A 7,500-nucleotide genomic window follows, 5' to 3' on the forward strand; every position below is an offset into this window, starting at 1 on the left:
ATTGCAGTCCAAGATACTTGAGCTGGGATGTCACGCCCAACGTAGGTATGTGGGTGCCGCTGATCTTGAGTAGCGGCTTTGTTTGGACCGCAAGTCGTTTTGTACCAGGAACAGAGATATACTGAAACGCTGCACACTTTTCGACATTAATCTGCAGCCCATGGCGGTTAAAATAGGCCTCAATGATCTTGATGTGGCTTCGCATTTCCACGGGCGAGGGGGCCAATACCACAATATCGTCAGCAAAGGCCAAGGCCACAATGTTAGAACTATTGATTTTAATACCAGATCTTTTACTGAGTTCTTTTAGCAGGCCATCAAGGACGACGTTGAACAGCAATCCTGATAGGGGGTCTCCTTGTTTTACACCACGTTTGATATCTATCGGTCTTGATCTTTCACCGTGGCATTCGAGAACGGTGGACACATCTCGATAATTCCCCTCGATGTAATGGATAGTATGCTCATCAACGCCGCGTTCCCGTAAGGCATCAACTATGGAAGTGAGAGAAACGCTGTCGAAAGCCTTTGCTAGGTCTATAGATAGAACCACAAAGGGTTTGGATGATGATCGCATAGTGCGAATTACTGTTTGTAGGATGGAGGTATTGGCCATAATGCCATCAATTTTAGTAAAGCCACGCTGAGAATATGTTAATTTTATATTGTTTTCAAGTCGGGAAGCGATAATTTTGTTCAGAAGCCTTAGTACCCTGCTAGAAACCGTGATAGGCCGCCACTGTTTAAGATCTTTAGTATTAGTCGACTTAGGAATCAATGATGTTTTGTTCTCTCGGAGGACTGGTGGTAACGATTTCATGCCCCATAATATATTTAGCAACGCAAGCAGATCAACCCGCCGCATCGCTCTGAGATGCTCCCTTTTTATACCATCCAAGCCGGGACAAGATTCTTTCAGCTTGCGTAGGTGGGAATGTATTTCCGTTGGGGAAATAGGTTGGGAGATATCGACAGGACTCTCTGTACGTGCCGGTCGGGGCATCCATCCAAGATCCCTACGTGCGAACACGTTTTGGTAGTATACCTCAAATTCAGACATGCCAGGGGATTCAGGAGGCTCAAGTGATGACCCAGTCAGGATATGCTCGGCAGCTTGTGTGGGGTTCTTAAAATACAATTTCTGGAGACGAGCGTAGTTAGACGCACGCCTCTTTGCTCTATTACCCTTAAGTTTCTTATTAGGTTTATATGGAGTATGTCTATTACTGATCTTGTCTTTATATTCATCATCGTTGGCTATATCGCGTATAAATTTGTCAATCATATCTATTACATCGCTGTCAGGTTTATTGTATAATAGAGCACTGATTAATACTTTCATTTTAGGTGAGGTGCCGTCGCATATACTGCTCAATAGAGTGCAAATCTCTCTAGATGGAACAAGAGAACATGGGTCATCAACACGCCCGAGCCGAAGGTATGGAGGCTCAGCTGGTGCGCTCACAAATTGCACATCAGGCGTAGTTGCATCTGATGGCACAACAGGGGCCTCCCGTTCATTGTCTATATCGGGACATGCATTTCCAGGCACCTGCAGACAGTCTTCATGAAGCGTAATGGTCTTGGCTGCTTCAATCTCCTCAGCAACATATGCCTTGTAAGTTGGCTTTTGCCTCAGTTTCTTTATGCCATCGACAGTACGCCCAGTTTCTTTCGATAGTATAAGATTTATATCCTTGGACAGTAGTTTACTTCTGTCAGGTATGGACGCTTCGATGGAGGCGATAGCTCTTATTTCGCCATCAGAATATTGAGGTCGTGCAGAGGTCCGTCTGGAATTCGCCAGATTCAGGTCGGATGCATTGTACTGCTCTGCGTGGGACAACCGAACGTGTTGGCGTAGTCCAGGGTAGGTTTTAAATTTTTTAGAGCATAGGTCACACGCATAGCCATCGGGCTGTTTCGGAGGCGCATTACATCTCCGCACATGTTGTGCAGCACTTGATGCTGTTCTATCGGTAAGTTGGATTCCACAGGAAGGACAACGCTCGGGAACAGGGTTCCTTGCTCTTCGACTAGGACCAGAACTTGTAGAGGGTGCCAGGGGGTTTGTATCACCCTGGCTGGTGTTTCCACCTATTCCGTCGCCACTGTTCGGGATCGACGGCATCCGAGGCTTGCTTTCACTATCGTTTGCATTTAAATTTTGCCCGAAGGCATGAGATGAGTGAGGAGCAAGCACAATCATCCCATATGGCTTTCGCCGGGACCGCCGCACGCCGTTTAGCCGTGACTGGGACTGCGATGGTGACGTGAGTCACCCAAACAGCCAACCAGTCACGTTACCGGCAGGTACCACTAGGAGGTAGGTCGTGCGACTTGGATGGGAGAGGCTGAAGGACCTAACGAGAGGTCTGAGTTACGCATTGCCATCCCTGCAACCATGACTCACGCAAGCGACGGAGTTTTTCCCCCGGCGAACCGAAGGAGAAACTCGGAGCGATTTACGCTTAAGAGAGTCATAGTTACTCCCGCCGTTTACCCGCGCTTAATTGAATTTCTTCACGTTGACATTCAGAGCACTGGGCAGAAATCACATTGCGTCATCACCCTTGAGGGCCATCGCAATGCTTTGTTTTAATTAGACAGTCGGATTCCCCTAGTCCGTGCCAGTTCTGAGCTAAGCGTTGAATGGCGGCCGAAGAGGCGAAAAGGACGGCCGAAGCCGTCACAAGAAGCCTCGCAGCAAGGAAGATCCGTTGGCGGCCAAGGCACGGGACCGAGCTCGGATTCCGGGACGCGACGCGAAGTCGCCAACCGTTCACCTCGCCCAGGCCCGGCACGTCAGCCTGGCCAACTTCCCGACCAAGCCCGACACGCCCCGCTCCTCAGAGCCAATCCTTATTCCGAAGTTACGGATCCAATTTGCCGACTTCCCTTACCTACATTAATCTATCGACTAGAGGCTCTTCACCTTGGAGACCTGCTGCGGATATGGGTACGAACCGGCGCGATACCTCCACGTGGCCCTCTCCTGGATTTTCAAGGTCCGAGGGGAAGATCCAGACACCGCCGCAACTGCGGTGCTCTTCGCGTTCCAAACCCTATCTCCCTGCTAGAGGTTTCCAGGGAACTCGAACGCTTATACAGAAAAGAAAACTCTTCCCAGATCTCCCGACGGCGTCTCCAGGTCATTTTGGGTTACCCCGACGAACACTCTTACGAGGGCCCGATTGGTATGCGGTTCCGCTGCCGGGTTCCGGAATAGGAACCGGATTCCCTTTCGCCCGATGGGTGTGTTTCTTCCCAAATCACGCAAAATTATATAAACAACGACGCATCTGCGACGCAACGACGACACGACTTGCGTTCGATAGTTTGTAAGATTTAACCAAGCAAAAAATAGAAAAAAAATCGCTTTCAGGCGTTCGACAACGTCGCATCACGTCGAACGTGAAGTATCCATCGATCCGAACCGCGATCATTTTTTTTCAGCGTTCAACGTTTTTGTCAATTTATCAATAAAAATGATCATGTTCGAGCGGTGGATTAGGACACAAACACGAAACGACGGCGACGTAAATTGTTATTTAACTGCAATTTTTTTCTCTTTTTAACATTTTTTGCCTTTTGCGCGCGTACGTGCGTGCGAGCGTACGTATGTTTGTCATTTGCGTTCGAAAAGCGTGAATTTTAGGACACCTCATCAACATTAGATTTCTCTTAGGGCTTAGGATCGACTGACTCGTGTGCAACGGCTGTTCACACGAAACCCTTCTCCACGTCAGTCCTCCAGGTCCTCGCTGGAGTATTTGCTACTACCACCAAGATCTGCACCGACGGCGGCTCCAGGCAGGCTCACGCCCAGACCCTTCTGCGCACACCGCCGCGACCCTCCTACTCGTCAAGGCTTCATGGAGAACGGGAACTAAATCCCGTTCCTGCGCACTTGCCGTTGACGGCGGAGTATAGGCGCGACGCTTCAGCGCCATCCATTTTCAGGGCTAGTTGCTTCGGCAGGTGAGTTGTTACACACTCCTTAGCGGATTCCGACTTCCATGGCCACCGTCCTGCTGTCTTAAGCAACCAACGCCTTTCATGGTATCCCATAAGCGTCGACTTAGGCGCCTTAACTCTGCGTTTGGTTCATCCCACAGCGCCAGTTCTGCTTACCAAAATTGGCCCACTTGGCACTCTGATCCAAGAAAAATTTTATCAATTTATATCTCGTGGCTTCATGAAAATTCAAGCAAGCCAGAGATCTCACCCATTTAAAGTTTGAGAATAGGTTGAGGTCGTTTCGGCCCCAAGGCCTCTAATCATTCGCTTTACCAGATGAGACTCGTTATGCGTTCGAGTCGAGTGCCAGCTATCCTGAGGGAAACTTCGGAGGGAACCAGCTACTAGATGGTTCGATTAGTCTTTCGCCCCTATACCCAGTTCCGACGATCGATTTGCACGTCAGAATCGCTACGGACCTCCATCAGGGTTTCCCCTGACTTCGTCCTGACCAGGCATAGTTCACCATCTTTCGGGTCCCAACGTGTACGCTCTAGGTGCGCCTCTTCTCGCAATGAGAACGAGACGCCCCGGGAGTGCGAGGCCTAATCGTAACGAGGCCCATCCTCCCTTAGTCGACTTCACGGACGACTTTCACTTTCATTTCGCCTTTAGGTTTATCAAATCCCAATGACTCGCGTACATGTTAGACTCCTTGGTCCGTGTTTCAAGACGGGTCCCGAGAGTACCCAAAGCAATAGCGTCGCCGACCGGTAATTCAAAGTTTGGCCAGTCCAAGGACTCCGCCTGCCAACAGCCCGCCAGGCCCGGTTACGGCGCTAAGTCCGTACATCCGGTATCTAGACTGGAACGAGCTTGCGGCGGTCCTGGACGCAGTGCGTTCGAGAATTTTGCGGCCCGATACCGTCTGAGTACCGTCGCGCAGTCGGCCGGGCATCCAAGGGGCTGTCATCGTACGCTAAAAGCAACGGACAGTCTTCGCCTCGGGCCTTAGACCGACACGCAACGGGTCGCGACGTTCTACTAGGGGAGAAGTGCACGACTACATAGCCGGAACATTCGCCGCGGGTGGTGTGCCCACGCCGATGGGAAACCCGCCGTAACGGGACCATCCGGGGCACTATCGCACCAACACGGGAGCCAGCTTCGTTGACGATGAATCTCCCCATTCGATCTTTTGGGTTTCTCGGGTTTACCCCTGAACGGTTTCACGTACTCTTGAACTCTCTCTTCAAAGTTCTTTTCAACTTTCCCTCACGGTACTTGTTCGCTATCGGTCTCGTGGTCATATTTAGCCTTAGATGGAGTTTACCACCCACTTAGGGCTGCACTCTCAAGCAACCCGACTCTAAGGAGAGATCCACCCGAGACGCGTACCGGTCGCTACGGGCCTGGCACCCTCTATGGGTAAGTGGCCCCATTCAAGATGGACTTGGACGCGATTCGATGTCTCGGGATAAACGGATCCTCCTGAACACTACATTTCCCAGCGGCGTTAACCGCGGGATTCAGTGCTGGGCTCATTCCTGTTCGCTCGCCGCTACTAAGGAAATCCTTGTTAGTTTCTTTTCCTCCGCTTATTAATATGCTTAAATTCAGCGGGTAATCTCGCCTGCTCTGAGGTCGTCGAAATTTTATTATTTCTTTTCAAAGTTATACCACAAACTGTACGCTCTTTTCGGGGTTTCGACACGTAATACGAAAGGTATATTAATACCAACGACGCACAGGGATTATGTCGTTCGATTTTTTCCTTGTATCGTTCGATAACCAACTATTTTTCTCTTTTCGGATCAACACAATATCGTCGACTACTCGAAGGTACGTACGAGCCAAAATGAAAGCTCGGTGTCTCCTCTCTCTTTTGTTCGACAAAAGAAAAAAGGCACTTAAAACGCCGCATATTCGGGCAGGCGGGACAACGACAAAAAAAAAAAACGACGACGACGACGTCCGGTTGTTCTCGACTCGCGTCGGAGTATATATGTATATATTATAATCGGATATATCTTTTTATCTATCCAGGGCGCGTTAAAACAAACGACGAGGAGAGACTACGACAACGAGGAGATAAAGGTCGGACACCTTTTCTTCTTACCCTCGGCGCGCTCTCGCACACGATCGTTTCATGTTTCTTTTGTCCCCTAAAGGATACATATACCGTTACAACATATTTACGTTCGAATATACACTCGACGGTCGATAAACCGTAAAGACGCATCGTCCGATACGTTTTTTCTTTTGCTGTCGCGTTCCGACGCAAAATCCCAAGAAAAGGGCGAGAATGCCAGAGACAGCCATGTAAACCATCGGTGACTTATCATGGTCCAGAGAATAAAGGGTTAAAGGAAAAAAGAAATCCCATTTTTAACGTGCGTGGTACACCTTCGTCGTGTATATATCGTTCGATGAAACCACGAGCGCACAAAAGGAGGAACAAAAGCGTTTCGAGATCGATCTTCGGTGTAAATGTCATTGTTCATTTGCGTTCGACCGTTGTTCGATAAAAGAAATTTAACACACGAACAACAATGAAGGGAGACTCTCGCAAGACGATCACCAAATAAGCGTTTATCGTTCGATCGGTCCGGGTTTTTCAACGTCCGTCCGGCACAATTATGCACTTCGAGGACTGGACGACCGGAACCCGTATTGGGATCGCGCGGTCTTCCGCTTCTAATCAACGACAACGAAGCGATCTGCGCTTGTAAATGTTAAAAAAAACGTGGCGAAGCTACGATCTCGTAATAATTTAACCGTGAAAGAGCTTCCGTCGCACGTTTATTTTTAACTTTTCCCCTCGTTGTATAAACTTTCGCACCGTCGAAAAAAAAATTCGACAATCATTTCAGACAACGTCGGGAGCGCGGAGAAACGCCGTAAACACGCTCTACTCTCGGCTTGCTTCCTTCAATTGGTGTCTAACAATTCTCTCGCAGGGCGAAGAATCATTTTCTCTCTCGTCTAAATATCCTTCTGTAGTTAGGTGTTTTCGACTCGGGAGCGCTCTTTCACGGGCGGTCGTATATGGTCTCTTTTAGGGGTTTAACTAGAAACCACGACTCACGCAAGCCGAGATAAGCGCATTCCGCCGAGAAGATCCTAAAAACTAAGAATTGCGAGATATACGAAAATGTTCTTCTGTCGCCTGTGAAAAAAATGAACACTAGCAAAGAGAGGGCGAGACACGAACGTTCCATTTAACATTCTCCGCGTCAAACGCCGACGAAATGTCCAACCATCGCTCGTACGTTTTCGCCAATTTCGCAAGTTGTTCTCTCTCTCGCGTTCGACCATCGGATCCCGCTCCGAAACGTTCGACTTTTCGGCGTTTAACAGTTTCGTTTTATCTAGTCGAACGACGAGCGGTACCGAAAAAAATTTAACAATGAAGAGAAAACCTTTTGCTGCTAAAGGCAAACGCAAGCAGTCTTTAGTTATATAAACGACCCTCAGCCAGGCGTGGTCCAGGAATTGTATCCGTGGACCGCAATGTGCGTTCGAAATGTCGATGTTCAT

The 7,500-nt window shown here is 49.0% G+C and overlaps 1 non-coding gene and 1 pseudogene across 1 annotated transcript in view; both read right to left on the bottom strand.

The window, feature by feature from the left end:
- LOC143266420 (large subunit ribosomal RNA) overlaps positions 1-5,607 on the bottom strand; it is an 8,245-nt pseudogene extending 2,638 nt beyond the window's left edge.
- Positions 5,608-7,427: 1,820 nt separating this feature from the next.
- LOC143266415 (5.8S ribosomal RNA) overlaps positions 7,428-7,500 on the bottom strand; it is a 155-nt gene continuing 82 nt past the window's right edge. The window contains exon 1 of the ribosomal RNA XR_013041406.1: positions 7,428-7,500. This exon is cut by the window's right edge and continues 82 nt beyond it. This is a non-coding gene — a ribosomal RNA (5.8S ribosomal RNA).

The sequence above is a fragment of the Megachile rotundata genome, unplaced genomic scaffold (genome assembly GCF_050947335.1).
Source record: "Megachile rotundata isolate GNS110a unplaced genomic scaffold, iyMegRotu1 scaffold0611, whole genome shotgun sequence".
In the NCBI taxonomy this organism is placed as follows: Eukaryota; Metazoa; Arthropoda; class Insecta; order Hymenoptera; family Megachilidae; genus Megachile; species Megachile rotundata.